Below are 12,768 nucleotides of genomic sequence, written 5' to 3' on the forward strand. Positions count from 1 at the left end.
TTCACCCAATATTTCAGGTAGCCGGGATCTATTGACCTTCCCCATTATGCTGGAAGTTCCTAGAGGGCAGGGATGGTCTGTTTCATTGGTGGGTCCTGGTACCCACACCGAAACCCTGGTATAGGGTGGCCCCTCCAGTGTATGGAATGACTGAGTGGATATGGCCCATTCTTTCACCTCCACGCCCCTCCCAAGCCTCCAGTGCGTCCCTCTGGGCACAGACGCCAGGTTGGTGCTCCTTCCTTTCTGGGAGCCCAAGGGCCTGTGCCTGGGAGGGGGATCCCCGAGCGCAAGGAATCCTCCCCACCGCCACCTCCAGCCAGCGGGGAGGCAGCGGCACCCTGAGTCGCCGAGGGACCGCGGCAGGGAGGTCCCCGGGGGCCCCTGGCAGCCCTTCAGGACCGCCGCGTCCCCCGGGCCTCACGGGCATCACCTGAAAGGAATGCGGGCGCCGGACAAGTGGCCGCCTTTGTCCCTCTTCCTGTTTGCCAGGACGTCCAGAGTCCGGCTGCAGCGGCCCCGGGACCCGCCCCGCCGGAAAAACCCCGTTCGGAGGCAGCTCGGTGGCCCCGCGAGGCTGGAATTTTCTACCGGGACCTTCCAAGGAAGCTCTGGGGGGCGGGGACGGTTGGGCGCGGCCCGCCGGGTCTCAAGGCTGAGGCTCCGGCTCCGGCTCCAGCTCCGCCCGCCCTGGCGCTGCGGACCCGCGTTGATACCAGAAAGGGGTCCAGATCCAGACCCCAAGAGAGGGTTCTTGGATCTCGTGCAAGAAAGAATTAGAGGTGAATCCCTGCATTAAAGTGAAAGCAAGTTTATTAGGAAAGCAAAGGCATAAAAGAATGGCCCCTCCGGCAGGGCGCGGTGGTTCACGCCCGTAATCCAAGCACTTTGGGAGGCCAAGGGGGTCGGATCACAAGGTCAGGAGATCGAGACCAGCCTGACTAATATGGTGAAACCCCGTCTCTACTGAAAATATAAAAATTAGCCGGGCGTGGTGGTGTGGGCCTGTAATCCCAGCTACTCTGGGGGCTGAGGCAGGAGAATCCCTTGAACCCGGGAGGCGGAGGTTGCAGTGAGCTGAGATCGTGCCACTGCACTTGAGCCTGGGCAACATAGCAAGACGTCATCTCAAAAAAAAAAAAAAGAAGAATGGCTACTCCACAGAGCAGCCCCGAGGGTGGCTGGTGTCCCATATTTATGGTTATTTCTTGATTATCTGCTAAACAAGGGGTGGATTATTCATGCCTCCACTTTTTAGACCACATAGGGTCACTTACTGACATTGCCATGACATTTGTAAACTGTCATGGCACTGGTGGGAGTGCAGCAGTGAGGACGACCAGAGGTCACTCTCATGCCCTCTTGGTTTTGGTGGGTTTTGGCCGGCTTCTTTTTTTTTTTTTTTTTTTTTTTTTTTTTTTTTTTTTTTTTTTGAGACGGAGTCTCCCTCTGTCGCCCAGGCTGGAGTGCAGTGGTGCGATCTCAGCTCACTGCAAGCTCCGCCTCCCGGGTTCACGCCATTCTCCTGCCTCAGCCTCCCGAGTAGCTGGGACTACAGGCGCCCGCCACCACACCAAGCTAATTTTTTTTAATTTTTAGTAGAGATGGGGTTTCACCGTGTTAGCCAGGATAGTCTCGATCTCCTGACCTCGTGATCTGCCCCCCTCGGCCTCCCAAAGTGCTGGGATTACAGGCGTGAGCCACCACGCCCTGTTGGCCGGCTTCTTTCCACATCCCGTTTTTATCAACAAGATCTTTATGACTTGTATCTTTTGCCGACCTCCTATCTCACCCTGTGACTTAGAATGCCTAGCTGTCTGAGAATGCAGCCCAGTAGGTCTCAGCCTTATTTTACCCAGCCCTTATTCAAGATGGAGTTGCTGTGGTTCAGAGGTCTCTGACAGTGGGGGGTCAGCCTGGCCCTTCCTTAGCCTTGTTCCTGGGGCCAGCGAGCCCAGGCCCACCTGGGCCAGTTCTGCAGTGGATGAGGGTTTGGAGAGGGCTGGAGATGCCCCAGGTGGGGCCTCAGCAACCTCCACCAGCCACCCCTGCTCCTCCGATGTTGGGCATGGGTGTGTTGTTATAAAGAGCGAGGCTTACCTCAAGCGCCCCAAACCCAATTACTGCCCCTGAATCTGCCCCTAAAGAAACCCTGGTGCCACAGCCCCTTGCTGTGTGTCATGGGGCCAGCCCTTCCCTTTCCCGTGGCCAAGGGTGTGGGATGTTAGACAGAGCTGGGTTTGAACTCCTGTCTGTCCGGCTGTGCGTATTATCGGACAGGTTTTTCCAACTTCAATGGGGGACAGTAGTACTCACCTGCCTCCTGGGGCTGGTGGGAGGATTAAATGAGACAAAATACTCTAAGCCTTTAGCTCAGTGCCTGGAACTCATTAAGGGCTTAATAAATGGTAACAGCAACAACGATGATCGTTTTAAGAGACTGCACCTGATAACGTAAAGGCTTTTTATAATGAGCTAAACATTCATTGAGTGCTTAACCATAGGTTTCTGCCAGCATGTTGTTCTGAACGCTTTACATACATTGTCTCATTTAAGCCCCCTCAAAACCCAAAAAAATAAAAAACAAAACAAAAAACTATTTCCAGAAGCATAGAGAAAAGCAAGTAAGTTGCTGAATGTCATAAATTAATAATTGCGGCAGGATTCAAACCCAAGTCACCTAAATCCTCACACTCATCAGCTCTGTATTGATTAATAGTGATATTCCAATGTCCTTCCCCAAGCCCTTTCCCTGTCTGGCAAGCTCTTATTCATCCTTCAAAACCCAGCTCAAATGTCCCCCATCTGGAAAGCCTTTCCTGGCACCCATCCTCTGGATCTCCGGGGACTCCTCCATACACACCTGGCACAGAGGGAGTATCTGTCGACAACTTCTCCTGCTACAGGCGGATGCGGCAGCGATTTTTTCTTTTTCAGCTTTTCAGCTCCATCCTTTCCTGGCCACCAAATATTTCACTTGGGCATTCATTCTGGCCCCCTGTGGGGCTCTGCGGGGGGGGGGGGGTCCCTAGGCACCTGACTCTAATCTCCCAGGGGCTGCTAAGTTACATCACTTCACAAGTGCTGATGCCTCACATCTTCTTGGGATCTTGCCAACCCCGCATCTCTGCCTGGTGCCCATTAAGGGAGGGGAATTCATTCCTACCGAGCCTGCAGTGAGCCACGCTTTGGACTATGTGCTTCACTCTCTTTAGCTCCTTCGATCCTACTCACATCCCTAGGAGGAAGTGTATGCTTAGAAACCCAATGCCAACCAGTGAGCCAACTCTCAGACTCTACGAGAGGGGTAAACCTCCAAATTGTGAGGAGGGCAAGTGGGCCCAGGCACAGCTGGAACCAGGGACCCAAAAGCTGCCAGGACACACCCTCTCTGTCTCTGTCTCACTCTGCCTCTCTTTTCTCTGCCTTTCTCTCTAACTCTGCCATGAGGAAGGATTTGTGGCCAATGACAACTCCTGAGTCTCCCAATCCACAGCCAGGTTCTCAGTTCTGATTCAAAATAGAGAAGTCTTTTGATTGGCCAGACTCCAGTCAGGTGTCCACCTGTGGGACAGTCACCTGTGGCCGAGGGACGAGGTCATGGAAATCACGACAGCCCTTGCGGAACCAGTGTTTAGGGGAGGAGATCCTCAAAGAAAGAGGATCCGGGGAAAGGAGGAATGCCAAACAGATGGAGGTAGGAGGGGAGACTTAATTCCAGGGTTGGGGCCTCAGTGATTACTTCCCCTTCCCTAGAAATTTCTGCATAAACTGCCCCCTAATCTTTGTGCAATTTAAAGTGGGTATAATTGTGACTGCAAAACTGCCCTGAGCTGCTACTCTTGGCCTACGTGACTGCAGGAGCAGTCACGGAGCTGTGACACTCCTCTTCAATAAAGCCATTTTCTTCTACCTTTGGCTTGCCCTTGAATTCTTTCCTGGGCAAAGCCAAGAACTTGGTGGGCTAAACTCCACTTTGGGGCCTGCCTCCCCTGCATCAAAATGACAGAAATGGGTCCACAACAGCTAGGAACTACTCTTACCTCCATTTGACAGATAAAGAGATGGAGGCTCAGGGTGGGGACGTGACTTGTCCAGTCACACTGCTGGTAAGTGCTGGAGCTAGATGCAGACCCCACTTTATGAAAATCTGGGGCTCTGACACCAACACCCGAGCCAGTATGTTTCCAAAATAAAACGAGGCTGAATCTGAAGAGGACTTCTAGGGAAGCATCCTGCTTCCTGCCCCAGGGGGCTGCTGCCTGGCTCCCACCATGGGATGGGATGAGATGGTAAACCGAATATGCCAGTGGGCACATCAGAGAGATGGGTCCCAGGGGAGCCATGCTGAAGATAACGCACTGTAGGTAAGGGCTGCTATTACCTCCTTTTTACAGGGAGGAGACTGATGCTGGGGTGCGGGTGGGGGTGGGGGAAGGAGAAGTGACTTGCCTGAGGACACGTTGTTAGGAAGTCATGGGCAACCTCATTTGTCAGACTCCAAAGCTGGAGCTTCTTCTAAGCTGTGTCTGGGTGTATACACAGCCCTCTTCAGCTTGTACCCAAGCAGGCTCTTTGGCCTCCAGTTCTGTGCACAAACGGCCTGGATCTGAAGTTTGGGTCTTGCAGAAGTTGGTGATCAAGGTGCAACTGAAGGAAGGGGCAGTGGTGGGGGTTATGTAACACTCGGGTGGGCTTGGCCTGGGGCTGCAGGGAGGTGCTAGGGTCTGCAGCGTGCAAGCCGAATCACTGCTCATCTTGTCAAGTTCAAGAGCCTCCTCCTCTGAGAAGCATTTATTTTTTATTTTTTTAGAGAGAGTCTCGCTGTCGCCCAGGCTGGAGTACAGTGGTATGGTGGCAGGATCATGGCTCCCTGCAGCCTCGACTTCCTAGGCTCGAGCAATGCTCCCACCTCAGCCTTCCAAATAATTGGGACTACAGGCATATCACCACACCTGGCTAATTAAAAAAAAAATTTTTTTTCTTTTTTAGAGATGGAGTCTCACTATGTTGCCCAGGCTGGTTCAGAGCTCCTGGCTCAAGTGATCCTCCTGCCTCCACCTCCCAAAATGCTGGGATTGAGAAGCCTTTTTGACTCCCCAGGACAGCCCTCATCCATCATCGAGACTCCACTCTCACACCACTTCCTCCATCATAGCCCAGCATGAGAGCTCTCCATACCCTTCCTGACGTGGGGTTCTGAGAGCAGGGCTGTGCCTCACTCTCTCTGCTCTCAGTGTTGCCTAAAACTATACTGGGCATGGAAGAGACACCAGACCCGTTTGCTGGAGGATGGAGGAAGCGAATGAATGTGGATGCTCACTTGGCAGCACCAATCTCAGCAGCGTCAACCTCCGCAGCAACCCTGCCCCCTGGTGGCTGAGTCCACACCTCCCCCTGCTGCAGCCTAGAGAAGTAGTGGAGAGAAGCCACCTGTGCAGATTCTCAGACCTGAGCACCTGCTGCGAGTTCGTGTCTTACTCTTTGGAGCCAAAACTGTTCTGTGAGGCCTGGAGACTGGCACAGGGGGACAAAGAAGGATGGGACAGAGCTGGGAATGGATCTCAGTCGGTCTGACTCCAGAGGCCAACTCATTGCTGTGGCCCCAACTTGTCACCTCTCACCCAGATGTTGTGCTCCAGCCTGGCCAGGAGACAGTCTGAGTTTGGCTCTTTTTTTTTTTTTTTTTAAAAGACAGGGCCTTGCTTTGTTGCCCAAGCTGGAGTGCTGGAGTACTGGAGTGCCGGAGTGCCGGAGTGCTGGAGTGCTGGAGTGCAGTAGCACGATCATGGCTTGCTGCAACCTTGACTTTCCAGGCTCAAGCAGTCCTCCTTTGGGAGGCTGAGGTGGGTGGATCACCAGGTCAGGAGTTCAAGACCAGACTGACCAATATGGTGAAACCCTGTCTCTACTGAAAATACAAAAAATTAGCCGGGCGTGGTGGCAGGCACATGTAATCCTGGCCACTTGGGAGGCTGAGGCAGGAGAATTGTTTGAACCCGGGAGGCCAAGCTTGCAGTGAGCCAAGACCACCCCATAGTACTCCAGCCTGGGCAACAGAGCGAGACTGTCTCAAAAATAAAAATAAAATTAAAATTAAAAAAATAAGGAAATGGAGAAACAAGCTTGCCCACTGAGAGGTGGACTGAAGAAATCAGTATCTAGGCCGGGTGTGGTGGCTCACGCCTGTAATCCCAGCACTTTGGGAGGCCAAGGCAGGAGGATCACAAGGTCAGGAGTTTGAGACCAGCCTGGCCAATATGGCGAAGCCCCGTTTCTACTAAAAATACAAAAATTAGCTGGGTGTGGTGGTGCACACCTGTAGCCCCAGCTACTAGGGAGGCTGAGGCAGGAGAATCTCTTGAATCCAGGAGGTGGAGGTTGCAGTGAGCTGAGATCGCACCACTGCACTCCAGCCTGGGCAACAGAGCGAGACTTTGTCTCACAAAAAAAGAAAGAAAGAAGGAAGGAAGGAAGGAAAGAAGGAAGGAAGGAAGGGAAGAAAGAAGAAAGAAAGAAAAAGAAAGAAAGAAAGAAAGAAAGAAAGAAAGAAAGAAAGAAAGAAAGAAAGAATCAGTATCTAATGAATGACAACAGGGATGTGCAAAGTCACCTTAAAAGGCCAGGCTAACTCTAGCTCCTGAGAAAGATTCTTTGCTTGGCCTAACTTTAGTGAGGCTCTTGAATCTTCTCCTAAGCCCAGCTGAGCCCATTTCCTTGTAAAATTAGGTTTTAGCAAAATAACCCCACTGAATCCATTTAGGCAGAACACCTCATCCTCTACATCTGATCATCTTTGATATCTGATCAGGTTGCTCGTGTTCCACCCGTCCCCAGGTGATGTCTGCTTACCCAGGCCTGTCTTCAGCAAGAATCCTGTTAAGTCATTTTAGTCAGAATCCCCCTCAGTCCTGCTGTTTCTTCTTAGTAATTTTTCCATCCACTGGCCCCCACCCTGCTCCATGGCTATAAACTCCCACTTGCCCCTTCTGTATTCAGAATCAAACTCAGTCTCTCTCTCCCACTGCAAGACCCCTGTTGCAGTGGTCCCTATACCTCTCAAAATGGTCCTGAAATAAATCTTCCTTATCATGCTTTCACAAGTATCATTGAATAATTTTTTCTTTAATGGTCCTACAGAAGTTGGCAGGCACCACGGTGGAAATATTGACTCAACTAAAATAGTGAAGTATCCACAAAGATGAGTCTCCATGATCCCAGGATGCTGAGTGTTGTCCAGGGAGAGTCAGCTTGGCTGTCGGACCAGTGACCAGGCTGAGCCTTGTGTTCAGATGGACGGAGGGTATTCCTGATGGACTCTGAGGATGGTACTTTCCCCATGGCAGGCTGGTGCTTTGGAGACCTAGGTGTGGTGGGCTTTCTTAGCCTGGGGCCAGAAACTCAGGGTTTCAGCCTCAAATACCGCTGGGACTTGGCAGATGCATGAGGAAGCCAGGAGTGTCAGAGAATAGGGAGTAGGTGGGGTCTGTGCCCAGCATGTACTGGAGAGTGCACACGTGCCTAAAGGCATTCAGAATCAATGACTTTTAAAAACATGATGCCATCCTGACTCACACAGGGTCTCAACAGGAAACAGACGGCGAATTCTAATTAGGAGAATTGGGGTAGAGTTTATTTTCAAAAGGATGAATGACCAAGAAGGGTCTAGGGAGGTCATCAGAGAGAATGCAGAACTCTGGGGCTAGCGGTGACCTGGCTGTCACTTCCCCTAGGCCTACAGGGTCAAGGGGTAAGAGAGTTCACCAGAACTCTGAAGGAGTCATTTAAAGTAGAGGTGGCCTGCCAGTGAGGAAGCTAGAGAATAAACCCCTCAGCCTGGCTCTCCCCTCCCTCTCACCTGCTAGGCTCCGCATTTACCAAATCCCACGAGAAGCTAGAAGGCAGCGAATCACGGCTGCGAACTTTTACATGAACAAGAAATAACCTTCTTTCTTATTTAGGCCTCTCTTTTCCAGGGTCTTCTGTAACAGCAGCTGAACCCATAACCTAACCAATACACTCATAACAGGAAACATCTGCCAAAAAGATATGATAATCATGAACTTACACGTATCTCGCAGAACATATTTATTTTGGTGAAACATATAAAGCAAATCTGGCAGAACTGCAAGAAGTTTATAGACAAAGTGGAATTTATAGACAAATTTACAGATAAAGTGGAAAATTTTAATCGAACTTTCTTAAAACCAATGGATCAAGTAGCAAAACGTTAGTAAGGTTACAGAAGTTTGTACAATAATAATTAAGGATCTTGAGCTACTAGATAATCAAATTTTACACCCCCACCCATGGAATACCCATTGTTTTCATGTGGAACATTTTTCTAAAAATGCTGCCTAGTTGGCAACAAAGAAAGTCTAAAATCTGTTCAAGGACTCAATATCATCAGTCACATCCTCTCATCCCAATATAATAAAATTAGAAATCAATAATAAAAAGTTGGCCAAGAAAATCCAGTATGTTCAGTAACTTAATAATTCATTTCTAAGTAATTCACAGGCTAGGAAGAAAATTATTAATATAATGGAAGTTACAAAATATTTAAAACTGAACAACAATAAGCTAAAGTGAAACTTGGAGGGAAAATATGTTTATTAAGAACAGGAAGAATTGGTAACAAATGAATTAAGCATCCAACTCAAGACCCCAGGAAGAGATACCAGAAAACCCCAGAGAATAAAATAAAGGAAATAATAAAGATAAAGCAGAAAGGGATGATAAGGAAAACAACCTAAAGTTGAGATGAGTCTTTTTAAAACCTTAATAAAATAAATAAATCATTAGCACAAAATAGACAATATTAGAAACAAAAAAAGGCTATGGCTAGAGATGCAATCAAGGTTTTAAAAAATCACAGGAAAACACCGTGGGGACCCTCCAGTTCTGGCAAGATATCGGACTATGTTAATATGGAAAATCTGGGAGATAAACTCAGGGAAGAAGTGGTTTGTAAGAAGAAGTGGAGAATTAAAAAATCATTAAGTGTGGACAATTCAAACAAGCAGAGACTTCATAAGAAAAAAATTTAAAAGGCTGATTAAAAAGAAAAACAAAAAAATGGGAAAACAACATAAAGACAGACAGGACACTATGATCAGAGTTCAAAAGCGTTCTAAGGTTGTGCTAGAGGTGGAAATTGATGAACTTCAGACTTTAAAACTGAAGTATACATGTTAAAAATTTAAGGATGACTGACTGGGCATGGTGGCTCATGCCTGTAATCCCAACACTTTGGAAGGCTGAGTTTGGAGGATTGCCTGAGGCCAGGAGCTTGAGACCCACCTGGGCAACATAGCAAGGCCCTGTCTCTACAAAAACTAAGGAAGTTAGCCAGGCATGTGGCACACACCTGTATTCTTAGCTACTGGAGAGGCTGAGGCAGGAGGATCACTTGAGCCCAGCAGTTTGAGGTTGCAATGAGCTATGATCGTGCCACTGCACTCCAGTCTTCATAACAGAGTGAGACCCTGTCTCAAGAAAATAAAAACAAAAACAAAACAACAACAACAAAAATAACTCAGTACCTCAGTTTGTTTCAGTCACTGTAGTTGGCCTTTGTTTCTTGCAGCTAAATGCATCGGGCAAATACTAAGCAACAGAAAGCTGGTGTCACTTTACAAATATCAGACAACCCGAATACGAAGGTTTTGTTTTTTTGTTTTGTTTTAAGACAGTCTTTCTCTGTCGCCAGGCTGGAGTGCAGTGGCACTATCTCAGCTCACTGCAACTTCTGCCTTCCGGGTTCAAGCGATTCTCCTGCCTCACCCTCCGGAGTAGCTAGGACTATAGGCACATGCCACCCCGCCCAGCTAATTTTTGTATTTTTAGTAGAGACGGGGGTTTCACCGTGTTGGCCAGGATAGTCTCGATCTCTTGACCTTGTGATCCGCTTGCCTCGCCCTCCCAAAGTGCTGGATAAAGGTTTGAATATAGCTAAAGCAATCCTTGAGGGACTATGTATGTATATTCTTAAATACATACATTTGATAAGAATAAAGATGACACATTAATGATTCAGCATCTAATTTAGGAAATCAGAAAAAGGCAACATAATAACAGCACCCCATCGTCCACCAAATAGCAGGAAAAAATAAAGAGAGAAATCAATAAAACAGAAAACAAAGAAACAATAGAGATGGTCAAAACAAGTGACTAATAAAATAGATCTATTTCTAGCAAGTCTGAGAAAAAAATAAAGAAGGCCCAAATAATATTGGAAATGAAAAGGGGAGGACACGCGCAGTGGCTCACGCCTGTAATACCAGCACTTTGGGAGGCTGAGGTGGACTGATCACTTCAGGCCAGGAGTTCGAAACCATCATGGCCAACATGGTGAAAACCCACCTCTACTAAAAATACAAAAATTAGCCAGGCGTGGTGGTGCATGCCTGTTAGTCCAGCTACTAGGGAGGCTGAGGCTGGAGAATCTCTTCAAGCCAGGAGGCAGAGGCTGCAGGGAGCTGAGATTGTGCCATTGCACTCCAGCCTGGGCAACAGAGACAGAGTCTGTCTCAAAAAAAAGAGAGAGAAAGAAATAAAGAAAGAGAGAGAGAGAAATAAAGACAGAAAGAAAGAAAGAAGGAGAGAAAGAAAGAAAGAAGGAAAGAAAGAAAGAAGGAAAGAAAGAAAGAAAGAAAGAAAGAAAAAGAAAGGAAAGAAAGAAAGAAATGAAAAGAGGAATTTAACTACAGATAATTTTAATCATAAGAAACTACATTACACAAATAAATTTGAAAATGCAGATGTAATAGGTAAGTGTCTATAAAATGAAATGTCAAACCTGAATTAAGAAATGGAAAAGTGGCCAGGCGTAGTGGCTCACACCTGTAATCCCAACACTTTGGGAGGCCAAGGTGGGCCGATCACTTGAGGTCAGGAGTTTGAGACCAGCCTGGCCGACATGATGAAACTCTGTCTCTACTAAAAATACAAAAATTATCTGGGTGTGGCAGCATGCTCCTGTAGTCCCAGCTACTCCAGAGGCTGAGGCAAGAGAATCACTTGAACCCAGGAGGTGGAGGTTGCAGTGAGCCAAGATTGTGCCACTGCATTCCAGTCTGGGGAAAGAACGAGACTCTGTCTCAAAAAATAAAAATAAAAAATAAATGGAGGCTGGGCACAGTGGCTCACGCCTATAATCCCAGCACTTTGGGAGGCCAAGGAGCATGGATCAAGACCAGCCTGACCATCATGGTGAAACCCCGTCTCTACTAAAAATACAAAAATTAGCCAGGCATGGTGGCGCGCACCTGTAATCCCAGCTACTCAGGAGGCTGAGGCAGGAGAATCGCTTGAACCCGGGAGGCAGAGGTTGCAGTGAGTCAAGATCGCACCACTGCACTCCAGCTTGGGTGACAGAGCAAGACTCCGTGTCAAAAAAAAAAAAGAAATGGAAATGAGAAATAAATAATAACATTAAAGAAATAGTTGTTGAGATCATTCTGTTTTTATCTTTTCAATCTCTCCTGGGCCTGTAGTTATCATATCATTTGCATTCTTAGTATTTATTAATTTGTGCCCTTCCTTTTAAAAAAATCAGCCTCGGAGGTTTGACTATTTTTTTATCTTCTCAAAGAACCAACTTTTGGCTCATTAATCCTCTTTGTTTTCTGTTTTATTAATTTTTGTTCTTATCATTTCCTTTGTTCTGCTTTCACTAGGTTTATTTTATTGTTCTTTTTTATTTCCTAAGTTAGAGCAAGATATAGAATATTTTCAGAATTCCAGTCATAACCTCCCCCATATCCCCAGAGGTAACTACTACTCCAACTTCTATCTCCATAGATTAGTTCTGGTCCCTTTTGAATTTCATGCAAATGGAATTAGAGGGTATCTACTCTTTCTGGCTTCTTTCACTCAAAATTAGGTCTGTGAGGTTCATCCCTGTTGTTGTCCATTACAATGGTTGTGTGTGTGTGCTTGTGTGTGATGTGTTTTGGTGTATAGCATTCCATTGTACAGATATATTACAGTTTATTGATCTATTCAACTGCTGATGTACATTTGGGTTGTTTCCAGAAATGTGTTTTTAAATTTCCAAACATGTGGGTATTATTTCTCTCTTTGTCACCAACTCTTAATGGTATTTTGACCAGAGAATGTGGTGTGTATCACTGTGATTCTTGAAATTAAGACTTGCTTTACGGCCTGAAATGTAGTCCATGTCTGTCAACGCTCCGTGTGTACTTGAGAAGAATAAGCATTGGGTGTTGGATTCTCTTTATGTCACTAAATCAAGCTTGTTAATTGTGTTGTTCAAATCTTCCATACCTTTACTGATTTTTTTACTGATTAGTCAATCGATAATGAAAAGAGGTGTGTTGAAGCATCTCACTTCTAAGTGTGTATTGTCAATGTGTTATTTTTGGCTTGTCTCTACCACGTTGCTTTTTGTTTTCAATTTGTCCCACTTCGTGGTTTCCTTCTTGCCTTTTTGAAAAGTAGACTGAGCCTTTGTTTGTTTTCTTATTTCACTTTTCTGTCTACCGGTTTGGAAATTATTGACTCTATTCCTATTCCCAGAGTGGTTCCCCTTAAATTTTGCACTGCACACTTAACAAAGCCTAAATTTAATATTCCAGCCCTATTTCCAAATAATACAAGGACCTTGGGAAACTCCAACTCCAGTGGCCACCCCCTTCCTCCTTACATTCCAATTTCATTTTAGTCCTGTCCCTTTTGTTTTCAGCCCCCCAAATTGCCATCATGATTAGCATTATGCGATACAGTGTTTTAGATTTATTTCCA

Source organism: Hylobates moloch, unplaced genomic scaffold, assembly GCF_009828535.3.
Source record: "Hylobates moloch isolate HMO894 unplaced genomic scaffold, HMol_V3 SCAFFOLD_8, whole genome shotgun sequence".
NCBI classification, from domain to species: Eukaryota; Metazoa; Chordata; class Mammalia; order Primates; family Hylobatidae; genus Hylobates; species Hylobates moloch.